General features: G+C 40.3%; 1 pseudogene across 1 annotated transcript; it reads right to left on the reverse strand.

The window, feature by feature from the left end:
• Nucleotides 1–398: 398 nt before the first annotated feature.
• On the reverse strand, nucleotides 399–23,328 carry LOC148726405 (uncharacterized; annotated as a pseudogene). Its single transcript, XR_015989495.1, has 9 exons — nucleotides 23,182–23,328; nucleotides 22,048–22,769; nucleotides 14,770–15,426; nucleotides 13,792–13,980; nucleotides 12,495–12,518; nucleotides 11,365–11,658; nucleotides 8,159–8,452; nucleotides 4,931–5,508; nucleotides 399–3,084 (listed from the first exon to the last, which is right to left on the reverse strand). The product of XR_015989495.1 is annotated as an uncharacterized LOC148726405 (transcript).
• Between the last annotated feature and the right edge of the window lie 400 nt (nucleotides 23,329–23,728).

Below are 23,728 nucleotides of genomic sequence, written 5' to 3' on the forward strand. Positions count from 1 at the left end.
AGCCTTTCACGTCATGATGCCGTTTTCTGCTGTACAATTGCGGGCTCGGCTGGAACATATTTTCAGCGATGGCAGACGATTTTTGCACGACTTTGAAGCGTTAAAAATTGGTCATGGAAGGTTTCTTTTGAGTTTTTAGCGGCAAAAAGGGTTCTAACTTGACCCAATTCAACATTCTGTGAAAAAATTAGTCCAAAATAAAATGGTCAATTTTCGTCTCTCTCAGGGGCACTTCAACATCTGGTACGAATACAACACCAAATTCTCATAACTAATTAACAAGGAAATGTGTAGCAACTAGAGGGGAGAATTTACAATCAGATCTTAAGAGTAAAAGGTTTCACGCAATTACACCCACAAACAAAAGGTATAGGAAGCAATATATTCTGAGCGAGTAATGTATCAACAAAATCTTTATTCAACGCGGTTCTATTTACAACGGGTGTTTTATCTTACTCACATTGATCTATAATACTTCAAGTACTTGGTAGCTCTCGTTGACCCAGAAAAAAGACCAAAACTTGAAAATAATTATTTTGGGTACCTATAGTAATAAGCTATCATGTCCACAGAAACTATTGACATTTTCAGGCTTCAAGTTGCTTTCACGACAGTCTTTTATCATAAAGTTATACAATGATCACTAATGACTCAAAATATTTTGTTTCCAACAATTTCGTAACTTTCTCTATATCAAAAGTTAGCTTAATATTAATACAATTAAAACCAATTGGTTAAATATCTTGTTGGCAGCGTTGAAGAGTTTGATGCTTCTACCTACTTCTACAGAAAGTGCTTCACATAACTACGTTCTTAAATCAGATGAAAAACCTGGTCTGTTATTCTCTAATATGGCTCTAAGAAATTTTTTACTTGACTCACTAATACTATCATTATTATTCAGACTTAGTGTGGTTAGCTTACAGCTTGGATGCTGTAAAGCTTCACATAGACTGGCAACACCGGTATCAGTGATCTTATTACTACACAGATTTAGTGTGGTTAGCTTACAGCTTGGATGCTGTAAAGCTTCACATAGACTGGCAACACCGGTATCAGTGATCTCATTAAGCCCCAGAATTAGTGTGGTTAGCTTACAGCTTGGATGCTGTAAAGCTTCACATAGACTGGCAACACCGGTATCAGTGATCTTAGTAAAACTCAGATTTAGTTTGGTTAGCTTACAGCTTGGATGCTGTAAAGCTTCACATAGACTGGCAACACCGGTATCAGTGATCTTATTACCAATCAGATCTAGTGTGGTTAGCTTACAGCTTGGATGCTGTAAAGCTTCACATAGACTGGCAACACCGGTGTCAGTGATCTCATTATCCCCCAGACTTAGCGTGGTTAGCTTACAGCTTGGATGCTGTAAAGCTTCACATAGACTGGCAACACCGGTATCAGCGATATTATTACCATACAGATTTAGTTTGGTTAGCTTACAGCTTGGATGCTGTAAAGCTTCACATAGACTGGCAACACCGGTATCAGTGATATTATTACGATACAGATTTAGTGTGGTTAGCTTACAGCTTGGATGCTGTAAAGCTTCACATAGACTGGCAACACCGGTATCAGTGATCTTATCTTTCAGATCTAGTGTGGTTAGCTTACAGCTTGGATGCTGTAAAGCTTCACATAGACTGGCAACACCGGTGTCAGTGATCTCATTACCCCTCAGATTTAGTGTGGTTAGCTTACAGCTTGGATGCTGTAAAGCTTCACATAGACTGGCAACACCGGTATCAGTGATCTTATTACCCAACAGATTTAGTGTGGTTAGCTTACAGCTTGGATGCTGTAAAGCTTCACATAGACTGGCAACACCGGTATCAGTGACTGATCCTCCTATCATCAATGTTCCTCCTATAAATATTCCTCCTATACTCAATTCAGACACAAGAGAGTGTTCATTGATCAGTGAATTACAGACTCGTTGTATTCCAGACATTGTTAGGTGGGATTCTATAAGCTCCAACTTCCTGAGACGAACTTATCAGAACATTTGTGTTGTGTTTCTCCAGCTTCCTCTTTATTTAGTTCACTGATAATGTCCAATACAAATGATAATGCAATGCTGTCTATATCTGATAAACCATAAGGACGCATGACGCCGTCTGAACTACTGAACGCTTGCGGATGATTCCTGATAAACGTTTTAGCGAATTCTTTGTCTTGATACTCACTCAGACACTTTGCTCTGAGAAATCCAGTATGATCCCGTGAAACTTGACTACTGGTCAACAACTTTTCCATCAGTTCCTCTTTTCCCTCACTTGACAAAATGCCAGCCATGAATTGGAAAACCATTTCAGAGCATTTCTCGTTTGGAAGACGATTTTCCCTTACAAACCAATGGGCGGCTAAGAATTCTTGGACAGTGAGATGTGTGAAGCTGAAGTGTTTCGTGGTTCTGATCGAACCAGTCCTATAAGGCTGACCACAGTAAAGAAGACCACTACTTTTCAGTTTGTTGACTTCTTCCGACTCAAAACCGCCTTCTATCTCGCTTTCATCAAAAGTTGCCTTCCTTTCAAGCAGAAGTTTTGCCGCTAGTTTTGATAATTTCTCTAATGTGGTTTTGATGACCGGAGGAGGCTTGAATTTGTTAGGAATTTCTTTGTGTCTGTATTCTGACTCAGAGCAGTGCTTAAGTTCAAAAATTTCAATAAGTTTTGTGTAAATGTGGGTTGTTGAGACAGGAAGGTCACGAGGATTTCTTGTTTCGTTTAGAGTATACTCCATCTCGAAGCACAACAGATAACAGAGCATAGGAATATGAGCAAAACTGACTAGGTTCTCATTCTTCATGACATGTTCAAGCACAGCGCTCTTCATATTTTCGTTTTCCTTGAAGTACTTTCCAATGTATTCTGTAACCTGTTGTGGAGAAAATCCCACAATTTCTACGTACCGTTTAAAACGGATTCCTCCCAGCTTATCCGATTCATCAGGCCGCGAGGTTACAACAACGACAGAACCTTTCAGTATCTCTCCCTTGATGAGTTTTGAACATAATGCGGCCACCGGCATTTTACATCTAGCGTCATTCTGATATTCTTTCCCCGAGTCTCCAGTGATGTAATCTTGCAGTAAATGGTTTGAACCCGGGGGTAACATGTGAAGGTGTAGTCTGATCGTCCGGGTGAGCGTAGTCCTGAGAAGGACTGTTGTCGGTGGCAGTGACTGACGTTTCGACAACCTGTGCGGAAGTCATCATCAGAGTCAAGTGAGTGATTGTTGTCAGTAGAATGTTCTTATTCCAGTTCGTGTGAAATGATCGGTTGGTTTTGCCGTGATGTTTCTTTCTGTGGCTCTCCCACATACCAACTATCCAAGTACCTGACGACAATACTACAACCGCTAACCGACAAATCCAGACATAAACTACAATCCACTGAAGACTTCATTAACGCTACCAAGACTGTTCAGATACCTGACGACTACAAACTAGTGTCATTTGATGTGAAATCACTGTTCACAAGTATTCCACTTCAATTAGCATTACAATGCACTGAAACTGCAATCCGAAAATCTACCGAACCACTACCGCTACCGACAGACGACATCATGGACTTGCTAAACATTTGCCTAACGTCTACTTACTTTCAGTACAACGGTAAACACTACAAACAGTTACACGGCACTGCCATGGGGTCTCCAGTTTCTGTTGTTATAGCAGAAATTGTGATGCAGAACATCGAGGAACGCGTCCTTTCGACTTGCCGACAAACGATACCGCTTTGGTTACGTTACGTTGACGACACATTCACCGCCGTTCGACACGACGAAATTGACGCATTCCACAACCACCTTAACGAACAAAACACTGACATACAGTTTACCAGAGAAGTCGAAGAAAATGGCAAACTTCCTTTTCTAGACTGCCTGGTAAGCCACAACGACAACTCATTACGAACGACAGTTTACAGGAAACCGACACACACCGACAGATTACTAGACGAGTCATCCTACAACCCTACATCACACAAAGCCACAACTATCAGAACTCTAACACGACGCGCACAACTAGTATGTGACTCGACAGACAGCTTATCCGACGAGAACAAATACCTTCACCGTGTTTTTACGAAGAACAACTACAACAACGACTTCATCCGACGAAACACTCACCGACCCACTACCACTACCGAAACAAACGACACCGCAACCCCTACGACTACAGCAACCATACCGTACATAAAAGGTATGTCTGAAAACATCTCGCGCATCTTACTACCCTTCAATATCCGCGTCGCCCACAGACCCATCACCACACTACGTCAGTTACTAACCAACGTTAAAGACAAAGACGAACCGAGGAACAGACAGGGAACGATTTATAAGATCAATTGTTCCGACTGCCAAGCCTCCTACATCGGTGAGACTGGCAGAAACCTCACAACAAGACTGACTGAACACAGACGGGCGACGAGGAAAGGTGATGTCAGCAATCACATTGCTGAACACCATCGACTTACCAACCACAACATTGACTGGGACTCTGCGCAATGCCTAACCTACAGCACTGACTATTTTCAACGACTGACTCTGGAAAGCTGGTTTACTAACTTAGAACAGACTCCCCTAAACAGATGTCAACAACTACCCGCCCCATACAAACGACTCATTCACGACATAAACATCACAAACGACCGAAAAAGAACAACCTAGCCTTACCGACAGACCGAAACAGACCAATCACGAACGACTTACGTCACTTGAGTCTTACAGCCAATAACATCACGGCAAAACCAACCGATCATTTCACACGAACTGGAATAAGAACATTCTACTGACAACAATCACTCACTTGACTCTGATGATGACTTCCGCACAGGTTGTCGAAACGTCAGTCACTGCCACCGACAACAGTCCTTCTCAGGACTACACTCACCCGGACGATCAGATTACACCTTCACATGATGTAATCTTGCTGAGAATACTCATCATAGCCGTCAAGGATAATCAAAACTTCTTCGGGATGGTTTACAATATACTCAAATGTAACGTCATCTAATATTGAAGAAAAGTTTAAGATTTCGCGTAGGGTCACACGCTTTTCCTGAAGGAAATTCAATTGACGGAAAGTAAGCAAATAAGCAAATTTGAAATTTGGAATTTTAATATCTTCTCTTGCTCGGAATAATTTCTTGTTGACCCAATCGCGAATCACCTTTTGGCAAAACAAAGATTTTCCAATCCCTGCTTTTCCAACGACAAGAATAGAATTAGGATTCTCCTGATCACTACTCGTGCCGAGGAATATTTCATCGCAGTGCTTTACTGAAGTACTGCTGGCTTTTCCGTAGTAATCGAGCACTGATCTTCTTGAATATCTCTGGTCAATCCTGGTGAGGCCTTTTCTTCCATGTTGTATGAGAAGATTAGTGAATATATCATCTGTTTTCGCGTTGGAGATGGTGTGAGACGCCAACAGTTTGGGTTGGAACTCCGTTTGGTCTGTAATGGAATCCTTTAAAGCTGTAGTGTAAGCAGTTATGGCTGAAGGATAAGAAAGAGAAAATATTTAATAAATAACAAGAACTCGAGGAGAACAGTTTCTGTACTTTACTGAATTCTTGCTCCACAGGGTTGAACTTTTAGTTTAAAGCCGTTGTGTAGGGACTTACGGCTAAACAAAAGGGAAAGGGAAAGGAAAATATCTTATTAGTTATGTGAACACGAGTAAATGCAGTTTAAATACTTCATATCGAATTCAGCACAGGGAGATCAGTTGAGAAATCCTTCCCTATCCAAAGGATAGAAAAGGTTGTTTCGTCAAAGCGTTATTCCTCCCTTAAAAATCAAGTATATCATAGGGTAAACAAACCCTTTCGGGCGGCTAGTATATCAGCTGACAATGTCCACTACTGAGAGACTGTCTGAAAAGTGAATATTTGCAGGGGTAATCGCATAGAGCCGAGTAAAATTAAGGATTAATTTCATGGGTGCCTTCAGAAATCTAATAAGATGATCAAAAACGCACGCTTTTAAGCACGTTCGTGGAAAGCCATTTCAGTTTTCACTTAGTTTTATTTTTGTACAACAACGTCAAAGAAATGAAAGCAATCCTCTTGAAAAACATTTGCCAGCAATGATATCAAAAGTTTTAGGCAAAAGGTAACCTATGTTAACGTTTTCTAAATTTAAAAATGCCTTCTGTCTCAGCCAATCGGCATTTGGTAACTTTGCCCTCAGTCTATCTTACAAGGCCAAGAAAAGAAGTTTCGAGGGAAAATGTAATATCATTAGGACAGTCTCCGAGCCACGAACATTATCAGTCAGCAAACCAGAAAAGAGTTTATTTATTTTGTAACTCTTAATTTTCATATCGCGCCAAAACCGCTCTTTAAAAAGCCACAGTTGATCTGACGGCGGATGAGTATATGCGACCAGCTTTTTAATACAACTATCACTGACTCAACAAAACGAGTGTGTTTTCTTGTGTGCGAAAAAAAAAAAAAAAAAAAACCAGCGATGAAAAGAGAAAACTTTGGAGCAGGCTTTTTTCCACTAGCTTTGTTTCTCTCTGACGGAAACAATCAGAGGACAAATATCCACGCAGACGGGAGTTATTGCCTGATAACTTAGGTATCCAATAAAATCGAACAAAAATTAATGGTAGGTTGCAATTCGTAATAATTGTTAACAAATCTCTCCCTCCCCCTTTCGCATGATAAGGTTGGTAATAACAGCAATGGATTTCATGAAAAAGTTATCCTTGAGAGGGGAGTGGAGTGTTGTCAGAATAGCGTGACAAGGGTTGCGTGACGTATCATTAACGACCCTTGACCGGTACTGTTAAGTCAGTTACAGCCATGAAAGATGAAAAAAATCTACATTTCTCAAACTCCATCACGCTTAAGACCCCTCGTAACTAATTTCAGAGACAGATATTTCCGTGAATGTTGAAAAACCAGATTTTCGTAATCCTTAATCTCTAGTAAGGACTCCCTTTAGTTTAAATATAAGTCAGTGAGAATCCCTGAAGAGCAGGATATCTCAGACCTGGTTTACACTTAAGCAGATTTCGTGACCAATCCGGAACCTTTAGGTAATGGACGTGCTTAACCTTTAAAAAACACCAATTTATAACTAGAACAGCGTTCCGACTTAGCCGCTGCTTTGGAGATAAAGAAGGCCGCCGAGGTGGAGTTAAGAGAGGACTTCCGAATCCGAGTACTTTAAAAACATTTTTAAGTTTTGAAGTTTACCTCATTTTATGGGAAAGTCTAAATCTGCAATTTGCGATAAAATTGTGGACATATTGGTCTTTATTTTACCCCGTTAACCTATTTGCCTGAATAGTCCCAAGCTCTTAGAGAAACATTTACATCATCAAATAATAGATGTTGAAAAAGATGTTGTGACAATTGGTTCCGTTCTCATTTAGTTTGGGAGGACAGTGGTGGTGAAAAATCTGATTAAAAACTGTTTCAAGGCGGAGCGTTGCTACATTCATCGATGTGCGTAATGAATTCGAATTCCCTTACGACATAGGCCTCCCCTCCCCCTCCCCCTTGAATAGACCAGAGGATGTTTTAGTTGTTTGAATTACTTCTCTGAAACCTTGCAACCTGCTGTTTTTTTCTTTCTTTTTTTTTTAAGTACGACGAGAGTGGAGGTGGGGTTGAAAAGATCGAGAAGTAATTTGTATGGATTCCCAGGGAAGAACTGACCAGGAGACATTACCTAAAGGAATGTTGAAGGAGTGCTAAAAATGGATATCATAGGCATAGTTGGAAAAGGAGGAACTATGCATGTGGAACTAGCGATAGGGTTGTAGAATTTTTAGGGGAGATCAACTAATGTGACTTGCAGGTAGTCTATACGTTCAGAAAACGTTTGGTATAGATTTGGTCTACAATGAGGTGGTACATAGTTGAAAAAATGTATACAGTAAACATATATGTCAGAATATTAAATCATGACTTCAAGTTCACAATATGGGCCTCGGCGTGTTCGAAAAAGTTTGAGAAATCATTGTCCTTTCTTTTACAAGTGCTGCGGTATGAGTATTAAACCTATTCTCACAAAGTTTCTCAATTCCTTGTGTTAGAAAAGCAGTGTTACTCCCGGATTTAGGACCCAACTATTTATTTATTTATTGCATTTGCAATTATTCTACTCAAAGTTAAGGTACAGTACATACCACTCTTTGTCTTAAATGTTCTGACGTCTGGCTCACTTTCTCCTTGTTTGTTGACAGCAAACAGCTTCACTTCGTACTCTGCGTCATACTCGAGACCAGTTATCTCGTAGTGAGTTTTCACAATGTTTCCCCGTTGAACCAGTTGTGTGGATTGTGTCATGGGTTGTTTCGTCCATTCCAGACGGTATTTAATGCTGCAACTACTGCTGTTGGCCTCTACTTCTGACCAGGTCACAGTGAAATCTATGTCAACTTCACCTTCTGCGTTTGTGATGATTGGTTTCTCAGGTACACCTGTTCAAAAGAATGATTCTTTTAAATTTTGTTTCTGCAGAAAGTGAAATAGTTACTATGACTTGATTCATTGGCGTGCGTAATGAATTTGAATTTCAGCAACATTAGCTACTAGCAACATAGCCCCCCCCCCCCCCCTTAAATAAACTAGTGGATTTTTTGGAGATTTTTAATACTTCTCACACACTCTGCCACCTGCTGATTTTCCTTTCAGTGGGGAAAGGGGGGAGGGGTTGAAAGAATGGAGAAGTAATTTAACCCCCCCCCCCCACCAGTAAATTCGCTGATAAAGAGTGTAAAACTGTTCAAAACAATGATTCTTTTAAATTTTGTCTCTGATAAAAGTGAAATACTGACCTTATGACTACATTCTTTGACATGTATAATGAATTTAAATTCTCTAGCAACACAGCCTTCCCTCCTTAACTTCACTAGCAGATTTTTAGCTTTTTTAATTACTTCGCTGACACTCTGCCACCTGCTGATTTTTCTTTTAAGTAGGGGAGAGAGGGGGGTTGGGGTTGAAAGAATCGAGAAGTAATTTTATCCCCCTCGTAAATTCACTGAAAAGAGTACAAAGTTGGAAAAATCTACTCAGTAAACATATACGCCAGTATATTAAATCATGACTTAAAGTTCACAATGTGGGCCTGATCAGTTTTTAGTTATATCCAAACTCAACATGTTATTTCAAAGTAATTAAGACAACAAGTAAAATGATTGGCACTAAAATACAAGAGTACAAGAAAGCAAATTGGGTGCAACCTGTGAGTCAAAATACTCAGAAAGAAGATTTTTCATTCGATGGCATGATCGATGATTTCAAAAGTTTTAGGGAAAGGTAACCTATTTTAGCGTTTTTTAAATTTTGGTACTTACCTGGGGCAACTACCAAAATTAGCTTAAAAATGGCCAATCAGCGTTTGGTAACTTTACCCTCAGTCTATGTTACAAGGCCTAGAAGCGAAGTTTCGAGGAAAAATGTAACATCATTAGGACAGTCTCCGAGCCCCGAACATTATCAGTCAGCAAACCAGAAAAGAGTTTATTTATTTTGTAACTCTTAATTTTCATATCGCGCGAAAACCGCTCTTTAAAAAGTCAGAGTTCATCTGACGGCGGATGAGTATATGCGACCAGCTTTTTAATACCAGTATCACTGGACTCAACAAAACGAGTTTGTTCTTCTTATGTGCCAAAAAAAAAAAAAAAAAAATAGAGATGAGAAGAGAAAACTTTGGAGCAGGCTTTTCTTCCACAAGCTTTGTTTCTTTCTGACGGAAACAATCAGAGGACAAATATCGACGCAGACAGAAGTTATCGCCTGCTAACTTAGGTATCCCATAAAATAGAACGAAAAGTAATGGTAGGTTGTAATTCGTAATAATTGTTAACATTCTTTCCCTCCCCCTTCGCTTGATAAGGTTGGTAAAAACAACAATGTATTTCATGAAAAAGTTATTCTTGAGAGGGGAGTGGACTGTTGTCAGAATAGCTTGACAAAGGTTGCGTGACGTATCATTAAGGACGCTTGACCGGTCCTGTTAAGTCGCTTACAGCCATGAAAGATGGAAAAATCTACATTTCTCAAACTCCATCACCACTTAAGACCCCTAGTAACTAATTTCAGAAATAGATATTTCCGTCAATTTTGAAAAACCAGATTTTTCTAATTCTGAATCTCTAGTAAGAAGGACTCCATTGAGTTTAAATATAAGTCAGTGAGGATCTCTCAAGTGCTCGATATCTCAGATCTGGTTTACACTTAAGCAGATTTCTTTTTCTGATTCGTGACCAATTCGGAACATTTAGGTAATGGATGTCCCTAAAACACCAATTTGTAATTAAAACAGCGGTCCGACTTAGCCGCTACTTTGGAGATCAAGAAGGCCGCCGAGGTGGAGTTAAGAGAAGATTTTTGAATTTGAATACTTTGAAACCATTTTTGAAGTTTTGAAGTGTACCTAACTTCATGAGAAAGTCTAAATCTGCAATTGACGACAAAATTGTCAACACATTAGTCTTTCGTTTGCCCCCGTCAAGTTAACCTATTTGCCTGAATAGTCCCAGGCTCTTAAAGAAATATTTACATCATCAAACGACAGATGTTGAAAAAGATGCTTTGACAATTGGTTCCGTTCTAATCTACATTGGTAGGACAGTCAAGGTGAAAGATCTGGTTAAAAACCGTTTCAATGCGGAGCGTTGCTACATTCATCGATGTACGTAATGAATTCGAATTCCCTAGCGACATGGGCCTCCCTCCTCCCCCACCCCCTTCAATAAACCAGAGGATGTCTTAGTTTTTTAATTACTTCCCTGAAACCTTGCAACCTGGTGGGTTTTTTTCTTTTTTTTTTTTTAAAGTACGAGGAGAGTGGAGGTGGAGTTCAAGAGATCCAGAAGTAATTTGTATGGATTCCCAGGGAGGAACTGGGTAGGAGACATTACCCAAAGGAATGTTGAAGGAGTGCTAAAAATGGATATCATAGGCATAGTTAGTAGAAGAGGAACTATGCATGTGGAACTAACGATAGGGTTGTAGAATTTTTAGGGGAGATCAACTAATGTGACTTGCAGGTAGCCTATAAGTTCAGAAAAAGTTTCGTATAGATTTGGCCTACAATGAGGTGGTACATAGTTGAAAAAATTTTTGCAGTAAACACATATGCCAGAATATTAAATCATGACTTCAAGTTCACATTATGGGACTCAGCGTTTTCTAAAAAGTTTGGCAAATCATTGTCTTTTCTTTTACAAGTGCTGCGGTATGAGTATTAAACCTATTGTCACAAAGTTTCTAAATTCTTTGTTTTACGAAAAGCAGTGTTACCCCTGGATTTAGGACCCAACTATTTATTTATTTATTTCATTTGCAACTATTCTACTCAAAGTTAAGGTACAGTACATACCACTCTTTGTCTTAAATGTTCTGACGTCTGGCTCACTTTCTCCTTGTTTGTTGACAGCAAACAGCTTCACTTCGTACTCTGCGTCATACTCGAGACCAGTTATCTCGTGGTGAGTTTCCACAATGTTTCCCCGTTGAACCAGTTGTGTGGATTGTGTCATGGGTTGTTTCGTCCATTCCAGACGGTATTTAATGCTGCAATTACTGCTGTTAGCCTCTACTTCTGCCCAGGTCACAGTTAAATCTTTGTCAACTTCACTTTCTACATTTGTGATGATGGGTTTCTCAGGTAAACCTGTTCAAAATAATAATTCTTTTGAGTTCTGTCTCTGATGAAAGTGAAATACTTACTGCAACTAGATTCATTGCTGTGTGTAAAGAATTTAAATTCCCTAGCAACACCCCCCCTTAAATAAACAAGTGGGCTTTTTAGTTTTTTTCAATTACTTCTCTGACATTTGGCAACTTCCTGATTTTCTTTTAAGTAGAGGAGAGAGAGGGTGTGGGGCAGCAAAAACGGAGAAGTAATTCTTACCCCCCTTGCAAATTCACTGAAAAGGTACAAAGTTGGAAAAAATGTACTCAATAAACTCTATCCCAAAATATTAAATCATGACATAAAGTTCACAAAGTTATAGCTAACCTCAACATGTTACTTCAAAGTAAGACAACAAGTATAATGATTGGTACTGAAATGTACAAGTATAGTAAAGCAAGTACAAGTATAGAAAATAGCACAGATGGTTTGGGTACGTGTTGAGTAAATTGACGGCATGTTTGTTTTTCACAATCCTTGGGCACGCACTCAATTGCATCAGCAAAAGCGCGTGCGAAAACTGTGTTCAACCACCTTAACATCACCAAGGAAAGTAGGCAGTGAAAAATTACGTACTAGTTTGTGCAAACCTTTCAGAGTGGCAAAATGTGATGAAATGAAGTCTGTTCAATAGAAAGGGCTGCTAAGGCTAATCTACAAATTAATTAAAGTCTGAGACAGTAGGAAGGAAGCAATTCTAAAAGTCTGACGCATTCTATGATTCACTAATCATTATATAACTACTGTATGTAGTGAGCAATAAACATAACAAAGGCTACATTAGTATTTCAATCATGAGAACACGTGGAACTTACCTTGAGCAGGTAATTCATTGGCACCTAAATTATTCAAGAAACAAAAACAATGTTGTCAGTTTAACCCATTAACTCCCACAAGTGACCAAGACAGAATTTCTCTTTACAATATCACTACAATATCAAGTAGACAAGTGATGAGAATTAAGAAATATATCAATGTTCAAGGGGATTGTTGGTTGACCCAACACAAAGTTTTTCAAATTAACATCATAAGAATTATGTGGCAGACAGTGACGACAATAATTACTAACGAAATCATAGGTTGAGTGAAAATGTTAAACCAATTTATTCTTAAGACATTCACTTAAAATGGTCTAAAACCAATGTGATATCAATTTCAGGTTCCAAGAAAAAGGTTTAACAAAAAAACATAAATATGTGAGCTGGCATCCATCACTTTCCTTCCCATTCCAAAAAGTTCCAACATCAAAATACAGTTGTACACATATCACTCAATAAGTCTTCTTTATTAGTTTAATCCTTTAAAAAATGTCACGGGTGACCAAGACTGAACTTCTTCTTACAATATCAATACAGTATCAACCAGACAAGTGATGAGAACGAAAATAAATATCAATATGGGATTAAAAATTCATCTCATACCAATTTATTTAAAGGAACATCATAAGAATTAATGGCAGACAGTAGGGAGAATTTCTAATGAGATCAGGGGAGTAAAACGTATGAAAACAATTTGATGTGTTGCAAATTGGCCCTGGAGTATATTTCAAATCACATCAAATCTCTTTTGTAGATGTCATTAGCCTCTGTCAGCTCTCCATATTTTGGCTGTGTTCTATAAGCTAACTAAAGAATACAGGTTTTCTCCTCACTCACAGAATGAACTGTTATCCATTGTTACATCCCTCAATGTAACCAAAAGTTTCTCATTAACACTTACAGTAACCATTTAAATCCTTTGAGTGGCCTGCATCTATTTTTTCATTACAGTAATACTGCTGAGTCATTCATAAAGATGACGGGAAGAGAGGAAATTATTGCCAAACTAGGAAGGTTTGATTGTTGAATCAATTCTCCTTGTCAGTTCCCAAGTAAATGTATAGAGAAAAGTATGGAGAATATGAATACGGATATCAGGGTGTAAAGGTTTAAAGAAACCATGTTCAACTTATGGGAATCAAAATTAGTGTAACTTGATTGATTTCCTATTTTGTAAACTGTTACTGAATGGCTCATTCTGATTGCAATACATACAAGTTTATGCTGTAGGAACTAATAGATCTAAATCCCATCTATCCCTTAAAAAAAAAAACTAAGATTAAGACAGAAATACCTGCATTATAGTGAGGCCAATCTTGGAATATGACTGGATCACTCAAAATGTTGGCCACAACAGATGCCGCCATCACACAAGCAATTTGTTTCCATTTCTCACTTGAAGACTGCCTTTCATTTGCAAAGTCTTTGATGCCCTTGACTACCACCCATTCTGTCTTAAAATCATGGGCTGCTGCAAACACTCCTGAAAAAAAAGACATTCATGAATGTCTCTTAACACTGACATGTCTCTTAACCATTATAAGCTTATTTCTTTGCCTCCTTGTGATAATTATTGTTCAATTGAAGTTCACACAGTTTCAAACTCTAGCTTCTGGTAAACATCCACATCACAGAAAGAGGTTAGTGTAAGTCCCTACACGTGCAACCAATCTTTACAAGAAAACTTGTACACCAAGACTGTAATATTAATTTTCAGTTTACATTTCTTAAGAGACGAAATTTTATCAATTAGAGTTAAACTCTTTCACTCCCTAGATCTAATTATCCTATAATGTTGGTTGGGAGAATTGGGTTTTGGATCCACTAATAATCCCTTTCTTGATATTTGTTCTATTCTTATTACTTGTCTGCTTGATATCATATTGATCTTGGAAGGAGAAATTCTGTCTTGGTCAGTCTGGGGAGTTAAGGGGTTAATAAGGACTGTGATTCTACTCCCCAGGCCTCAAACAATTCAGCAAGATACTTTCTACATTTTTAAAAGACACAACTCTCACAATTCATGACATCCTGAAGGGCAAATCAATTTTAAATTAATTAACTTGTCACCTTCACCCTTACAAAAACATCTTCCTACCAAACCCTAGCCTACATTTAAAAGAAAATCAAATTTGCATATACAATTCCTGCAAAGTTTCTTGAGCCAGCAGGGACAATTCTAGCACAGCTTCTCTAAAAACACTTGCTACATGTACAAATACTGTTACTGTATCTTTGACTCATAAATCATCACAATTAACATGATTCTCACCTCCACCTTCCATTTCAACTGCAATTGCGTCAGGATGTTGACCAATCATGTCCTTGTTTGCCTCTGAGATACTCAGAAACACTCCATCACAGTGCACTTTGGCATTATAATCATCAGCATTTTGTAAAGGTGCCTTCCACCCATCAGCCACATGTTTGATCAGGTTACCAATATCTCTGCTGGGGGGAGTTTTGTGTGCAGCTGTTATCAGCTTTGCTGAAACAACCACATCTCCTAGGTTGACCTCTTTGCTGTCCAAACCACTGCAGGCACCAACAGAAATAACAGCCTTGGGTCTCAAGAGTAAGATGGCACCTTTTGACACAGACAAAGAGCCCCCAGGAACATTAGGACCTTTAGAGCACCTCATCAATGCAATTTTCATTTTCTTTCCTTGACCATCACCCATGCAGCCAAAGTATACATAGCCAATACTGTTGTGGTAACTCTTAAAGGGTTTCTTCAGGTAGGCAAAACAGCTTAAGAACTCACAGTCCTCCACTGTTAATAACAGAATATCAACAGGGAGTTCAACATTGATCCAAGGAGAAGAGGTTTCTGGAAGGTCCCTCATCAGTGGAAGTGTAATACTAAGCTTTGGTGGGCTGGCATTACTATTCAGTGCTGATCTACTCTCGCCTGGCATTATTATTGTCTCTGAAAAGGAAAAATGTAGTTTTCACTTTTCTACTTGTTATTAGCCTGATCCAAATGAAGATCAGAAGAAAACAAAGCAAAGGAAAAGAAACCAGTGATTGATCATGGTCAGTAAGTCCTTGACCCACATAAAATAGTTTACATTCACTTCAATCGATAAAACGGTACAACATTACAAATGCATAATTAAAGAAAAAAAACTGACCGCTCTCTGTTTTTTCTCCTAGTAAGCATGCCTCAGTGTCATTTACTGAGTAACAACATCTTTCACTCACATTATCAGGCTTCAAATTTTTCATCTTCAGTACAAAATTATGTATCAGCTATTAATTGTTTTCAAAGAACAGCACTAACTCACATCATCAAGAAGAAAAACACAAGACTTTACAACAACATAGTAAACAACACACCTTGTTACCCACCAATGCAGCACCACAGTTTCTTTAGAAACTTTCAGCCTTTACTACAACATAGCTTGTAAACTCATGCAATCAAATTCAATTAAGTTCGCATGCTTCAATTTACCAATGTGCACACTGGTAACTTCAGCAAACAAATGCCTCATGAAAAAATTTTTTCTTGCGAGTGACTTCAGCATTTTTCATTAAAAAACGGGAAGAACTTCTTCAAAAACGTTAAACTAGACATGGCGATAAGAAAACAAGCTGATGAAGATCTGCCTACTTTTTCTTTGGGAATGGATGTTTAAACTCCCGAGAAAGAACCCAGAGAAAGGGAAAACAAAACAATCAACACCAGTTTCATCTCGTTTTCCAACTCTAAGTTCACTTTCACGCATGAATTCACCTGTCAGTTTTTGACCAATCTGAGACGAGATCATTAAAGCATAGCAAAATACTTTTCCCAAACAAAATAAACAACACATTGAAGCACAATAGAGGGAATTTCTGCCCTTTATACATAAACTACAGCCTTTAAAATATTATAAAATAATTGGTTCATGTGTCATCTGCGTGTTCATCAAGACTTGAAGCACTTGAGGAGTTTGGAGAGCACTTAAAGAGCTAGAGTTGCTCTCTGCTGTGCCCAAAGCAACTCTTTCGCATCTTTTGTGCTCTTCAAACTTCCTGCGTCCTTCAATTCTTGATGAACGCATGCTGATGCATGAACCAATTGTTAACTTACAGGTAACTTTGAGTTTTAAACACAAATTTTGGAGCAAATTGCTTTCATTTCACAACCCCAGTATATGTAACATTTTTGACATGAAAATGTTCATTTAAAACTTAAATAACAGAAAAATCACCCAGTGCAACCTTTCAGGTCACCTTCCTTCCTTGCCTTTTTTACCATTTCATCTTCATGTGATTTTTATATCTTTGCTATGAATTTTTTCACAAAACAATAAAATATCACATCATCCAAAAAACCATAAAACTTTACTTGTTGTGTTATTTATCGGCGAGCGTAAAAGATCCGAACGACGCCATTCATTCAAGAACTTCGAGTGCCTCTTTACTGCCCGTCACGTGACTCGGTACAAAGTACAAACTATAACAATTTTGACAACACAACATCTCCCCCTTTAAAAACTACGGGGAGAAGCCAAAACTACTAAACATGAAGGTAATAAAGTTTGATTTAACTTATAACATGAACTGTGTAAACTTAGAGATCGGACTGTTCAATTCATAAATTTATCCCGCACAGTCACAAGTCCAATCTTCTGGGGGCACTGACTACTCGCCCAGATCTAGTTGTGGTTGCACCAGCTGCACAAGCAGCTGCCGGAACATCCAACTTGATCGCCTCTGGAATTTGCTTGCTCGAATCAGGAAAGCTAGGACCTTGCTTGCTCAAATCAGGACTGCTAGGGTACAGCGGAGTAAGGTCCTTCCGGTTCCTTCTGATAGTTCCTCTGGGGCTGCTAACAATGTATGAACGAGGTGTCTCAGCCTCTTGAGTCACGGTCGCTGGGACTTTCATGTCTCGAATCCAAACCTCGGTTCCCACAGGAATCTTCTTTTGATCTCTTGCGCCATGATGAGAATCAAAGTAAGCCTTTTGCTCTTGCTTTCGAACTTCCTCTCTACCTCGGACTATAGACAAATCAGGCCAACCGGGTTTCAGCTCCACCGCAGCAAGTGGAACTCTGGATCTTATCTTTCGACCAAACAGAAGCTCAGCTGGACTGTAACCATTCTCTAATGGTGTTGAGCGATATGCAAGCAACGCCTTAGCAGGATCATCCTCCTTCTTCAGGACATACTTTGCGGTCTGCACCGCCCGTTCAGCCATCCCATTTGATTGGGGGTACTTTGGACTGCTTGTCACACTTGAAAATCCCCATTCCTTTGCAAATTTAATGAATTCAGCTGAACTATACTGAGGACCATTGTCAGATCTGACAGAGTCTGGAATTCCATGTCTCGCAAACATAGATTTCAGCGCCTGAATGACATCTTGCGAAGTCTGGGATGATGAAAGCAAGGCCACCTCAATGTATCGGCTGAAGTAATCCACGACCAGCAAATAGGTGCGGCCCTTTAGCTGAAGCAAATCTGTTCCGATGATCTGCCATGGCCTGTTTGGAACCACTGAAGGAATAAGGGGTTCTGCTCGGGAAGATCGGTGTTCTGCGCATTTGCGGCATCCCTGAACCATATCCTCAATCTGCCTACTAAGGCCTGGCCACCACACAGACATCTTGGCACGGCTGCGACATTTTGTGATGCCCTGATGGCCTTCATGCAAGCGATCAAGAATCTCTATCCTCATGCAGGACGGTATGATGACTCTGGAAGCCTTCAGAAGTAATCCCCGAACTAAGGTAATTTCTCCTCTCTCACTCCAGTACCCTTTTAGTGCCTCCGGAACTCTATCTTTTTCTGGCCAGCCAAGTTGGCAGTAGGCTGTAAGTTGTCGGCATACTTCATCCTCCTCTTGTCGTTCCCTTATCTCTTCCAGACGTCTGTCGCTGGCTGGAATTTCACTCAAAACACTGTGCGCATACAGGGCTATTTCTTCTTCTTGTAAGCCTGACTGCTGCTCCTGGTTTATCGGAGCTCTTGAGAGAGCATCTGCTGTTGTCAAACTCTTGCCTGGAACGTGTGAGATGGAATACTGGAATCTGAGCAGCCTCATTCGTAAACGCTGAATTCTTGGTGGCATTTCATTTAAGTTCTTTGACCCCAGGAGAGGAACTAATGGTTTGTGGTCCGTTTCAATATGAAATGGCTTACCGATGAGGTAGTCCGATAACCTTTCGCATGCCCATGTCACTGCTAGAGCCTCCTTTTCTACTTGGGCGTACCTCTGTTCTGTTGGCGTCAGTGCCCTGGATATGAATGTAACGGGTTTCCAACCGCCATCCTCTTGGGCTTGGGTGAGAACCGTTCCAAGACCAAACGAGGAAGCGTCCGATGATACCCTTGTCTCTTTGGCTGGATCATAGAGGGCTAGTGTTGGCGTAGAGACTAGGGCCTTCTTTACGGCATTGAATGCTTCCCGCTGAGCCCCAGTCCAGAGCCATGCATTGTTCTTACTCAGAAGATCCCTCAGTGGCTTTGTCATGTCCGCCAGGTTAGGAATGTACTTCCCTACTTGATTGACCATGCCCAGGAACCGCCTTAATTGTGCAATGTCAGTTGGTTCCCCCATCTGTGCGACAGCTTCCACCTTAGTGGGGTCGATTTGCACTCCATCTTTGCCGATCACGTGCCCCAGAAATTCCACTTTATCTGTTGAGAACTTGCACTTCTCCAGGTTAAGGGTAACATTAGCATCTGCTAACCGCTCCAGTACTGCAATCAACCTCTTATCATGCTGCTCTTGGGTCTCTCCAAATACTAAGATGTCATCAACTTGACACTCCACCCCATCGAGACCTTCTAGGATCCTCTGCATCGCTTTCTGGAAGTGTTCGGGTGCTGAAGAAATACCGAAGGGTAGTCTTGTGAAACAGTACCTTCCCCATGGTGTGATAAAAGTGGTAAACAGCTTTGAATTCTCACCTAACTTCCTCTGCCAAAATCCACTATTTGCATCCAGCTTAGACATAATCTTTGCGCCAGACAGTTTGGCTAGAGTTTGTTCAGTTGTTGGCATTTGGTGGACCTCTCTCTGAACAGCCTTATTTAACTGGACAAAGTCACCACAAATTCTGACACTGCCATTCCTTTTGGGTACAACAACAATCGGGGAACACCACTGGGTAGGTTGATCGACCTGTTCTATCACTCCCATTTGCTCCATTCGCTCAAGCTCCTTCTTCACTTGAGGTAGTAAAGGAATAGGAATACGCCTTGGGGTACACAGATTAAATGGAGTGACTGATTCATCCAGCTTGATCTCGTAAACACCATCCATGCATCCTAACCCCTGAAACAAGCTGGGGAATCTCTTCTCATAGTTGCTGTCCTTTGAGTCAACACCAGAGATTCTAGCAATTGTCCCGAGCCGGCTACACGCGCTTCTTCCCAACAAGGACTGTTCAAGGCCAGGAACCACATAAATTTCGTCAGCACAGCATTGCAGGTTATGCGTAAGGGATGCTGTAAATTTACCTTTGCAAAACAGTGGTACTTTGCATGGGCCATACAATTTCTTATCAGGTGGAAGGAGCTTTTCCTGAATTGACAAAAGACCAAAAGTCTTTTCTGATATGACAGAAACATCAGCCCCACTATCAAGCTTGAAATTAACTGGGCAACCATTTACCAGGATTTCAGCTTTCCACGGATGTGCCTGCATGCTGTCAACACCGATCTCTCCAAGAAACACACTGGTATCTGGATCCTCAGAAAACTGATCCTCGGTTACAACTTCTTCAACCTGTTGGGACATGCATACTCGGGCATAATGACCTTTCTTGGAACATTTATGACAAACAGAATTAAGTGCAGGGCAATTCCCTCTGGTGTGATTTGCAGATAATCCACATCGTAAACAGCCACTGGGGTTTGACTTATCTCTAGCGCCAACGACACCTCCACGTTTCTTTGGTGGAAACTTCTGCAACTTTGCTCTGAATTTGGCTCCAATCTCATCGATTTCGGTAGATGTCGACCGCTGACCACTCCTAATGACTTCTTGTTGTTTCTTGACTGACTCGCTTTCCCTGGCCATTTTCACAGCTTTTTCAAGAGTCAAAGTCGATTCCAACTGCATCTTTTCACTTAGTGTAGCATCTTTAACTCCCACCACAATACGATCCCGAATCATCTCTTCTTTCAGGGCGCCAAAATTGCAATGCTCGGCCAAGCAATGAAGCGATGTGATGAATTCCTCGGCGGTTTCGTCAGCCTGGGTTCGCTGGTTGAATTTCGCTCGTTCGTAAATGACATTTCTCCTGACTAGGAAATACTGGTCGAACTTTTCCTTTACTTTGTCGTATTTTAGCCGGTCTCCCTCATCGCCAAACACAAATGTAGTCATAACATCGTCGGCGGCATCGCCCATCGCGTATAGCAATGTGTTTACTTGAATTTCTTCGCTTTTTCTGTGTAGATCACACGCCATCCGATATCGACCGAACCGACGAATCCATTTTTCCCACTCGTCTGGCTTTTTGAAATCGAACATTTCGGGTGCAGTAATCTTGTTAGCCATGATTCCTCCAGAACAGTAGTACGCTTACTTCCCGGGTTTCTTCTGCTGTCGCGGCGAACAATTTCTCTTTTGTCAATATTTAGCTCCGCTCGAGTAACCTCAAAGAACTCTCCTGTATTTTCCTCTAAGGGCCTCGACTATCCAGTTATTCTTCTCGTCAAGGGACTCAAAATCCCACTTCTGACACCATGTTGTGTTATTTATCGGCGAGCGTAAAAGATCCGAACGACGCCATTCATTCAAGAACTTCGAGTGCCTCTTTACTGCCCGTCACGTGACTCGGTACAAAGTACAAACTATAACAATTTTGACAACACAACATTACTAACATGATCATGAACATGTTACTATGACTTCTCAAACAGAAATTTTGGGAGAAACCCTTTTTATTTCACAATCTACTATATCTAACATTGAGATACAATGAAATATATGAAGTTCATATATTTTGTACTGCGGTATTAGATACATATGATGCACGATCCTTGCAGTAGATAGCGACATTTAAGCAATAGCGAAAATCAGACCTGAAAAAAATCAGGCCTGTACGGGATTCGAACCACTGACCTCTGCGATACTAGTGTAGCGCTCTACCAATTGAGCTCACGAGCCAACTGGGAGCAGGCCGTTAAGTTGACTCGTACTAGTATCACAGAGGTCAGTGGTTCGAATCCCGTACAGGCCTGATTTTTTTCAGGTCTGATTTTCGCTATTGCTTAAATAGCACTATCTACTGCGAGGATCGTGCATCACATGTATCTAATACCGCAATACAAAAGATAAGAACTTCATATATTTCATTGTATCTCATTTATCACTTTCACGGGTTTATTACGAATCAACTTAACGGCCTGCTCCCAGTTGGCTTGTTAGCTCAATTGGTAGAGCGCTGCACTAGTATTGCAGAGGTCAGTGGTTCGAATCCCGTACAGGCCTGATTTTTTTCAGGTCTGATTTTCGCTATAGCGCTATCTACTGCGAGGATTGTGCATCATATATATCTAACATTCTTAAAAAAACTTAAAATCAACAGAAGTAAATCAAACAAACCTTCCTTCCCTGAACTTTGTTCAGAAGTCTCAATGAAATCCTCCAGGTCATCTTCCTTTCTGGCCTTTTTTACCACTTTATCTTCATGTGATTTGTCTGTAATGCACTCTTCATCCTTCAACCACTCTTTCAAAAGCTCTTGATAGCCTTCCTCAAGTTCGGCATCCATACAATCAATTTTAAGTTCATCGATAGCATCCTGATAGCGGACCCCTCCGATACGCTGAAAGGTGTCTTGGATATCATTCCAGTAGGAACTGAAAGTTGGATCATCAACTGAACCACTGGTAACATGGCTGTTATAAACTCTGTCTCTGAGGATCTTGATACGAGTGATATCAGCTGCTGGAGTGGTGTCTGTTACCAGAGGAAGGTCATCCTGGCCAGAGGCAGGAAGGGTCAGACCCCAGATATTCCTCAGAAGAAGCACCAGTAGGGAAGTGTCAAAGTCCCTTGAGGAGACTGAAAATTTGAAAGCAGGATACAGTTTGCGCCACTGGGAGGTAACCAGGACTCTCTTCTTTCTCAGGGTTTGCAATTTTGCATGATTTCTGGGATTAGTCAGAACATTGTGAAGGTTTCCTGGTGGACAGACCCTGTCAAAGATCTCCCTTACCACACATGATCCAACATCGACAAGGAGGCGACACAACTTAGCATAATTAGAGGTTTCTTTGGTATAAGGATTTTCTGGAGTGACAGAAGCCATGAAGACATGCCTCCTAGGTGGAAATGCGTCTAATTACTATAGGTGAGATTAAAAAATACAAACTGTAACAAAGCTGTTATGATTGTAAATCGAAAATGGTAAAATACTAAACGTCATTCAGCAAATGCTTAGAGTATCACTATTTGATGACAAACGAGAAATTTTCGATAGTTTTCCAGCACTGGAATGTGGCCGATTGAATTCTTTAAAACGGAATATAACCAGTAAATCAACGTTGAAAAATAAAGAGAAATCAAGTCTATAACTCAGGGCAACAAATTATACGAACACGTCTCCAACATACAGGAAGTGCTGACCGAAGCACTAAGCCATGGGTTTATACGATTTTGTTTAAAAACACAAATTTCCTCGCTTGTAGTTCCAGGAATCAAGCTGGAAAATGAATGATTCATGAATTACTTTACCTTGACAAGAATCAACTGCCCAGAAACGTTTTATAGGTCTCACAAAGTAGAGATCAACCATAGCCGACTCCCACAACAGCCATGTTTACACTTAGCAAACAGGCTAGTTACCAGTCCTAGTTGGCAAATGTGAAGAAGACACTGGGAGATATGACTCCCGTGCACACTTTGATTGCGTTGCATCATGGTTGTAAACCAAAGATTGAGTTAATTATTTGCATCTTGACGCTTTGGAGTTAACTTCTTTGGTGGCAGCGAGATAGCGTGAATATACGTGGATTGTAATGAGGATTCACTGTCTGTTGCCGTTCCTTCGAAAGTTAAAACGTTTGACGGGCCAGCGCGACTTCCGTCATTCCTCCGTGACGATTTCGTTCTCAATCTGCCTAAGAATCTCGACACAAATGGCAACAGTTACACTCGCAACCGATGGCGGGATGAACAATTTTAAAGTCAGAAATCATATTCCTAAACGCGAGTTATTTAACAGAGAAGTACCAATGACATGCAAACGCATATTAAAGAGATAGGGACCTTGTAACACACG

This window comes from Stylophora pistillata, chromosome 7 (genome assembly GCF_964205215.1).
Source record: "Stylophora pistillata chromosome 7, jaStyPist1.2, whole genome shotgun sequence".
Classification (NCBI taxonomy): Eukaryota; Metazoa; Cnidaria; class Anthozoa; order Scleractinia; family Pocilloporidae; genus Stylophora; species Stylophora pistillata.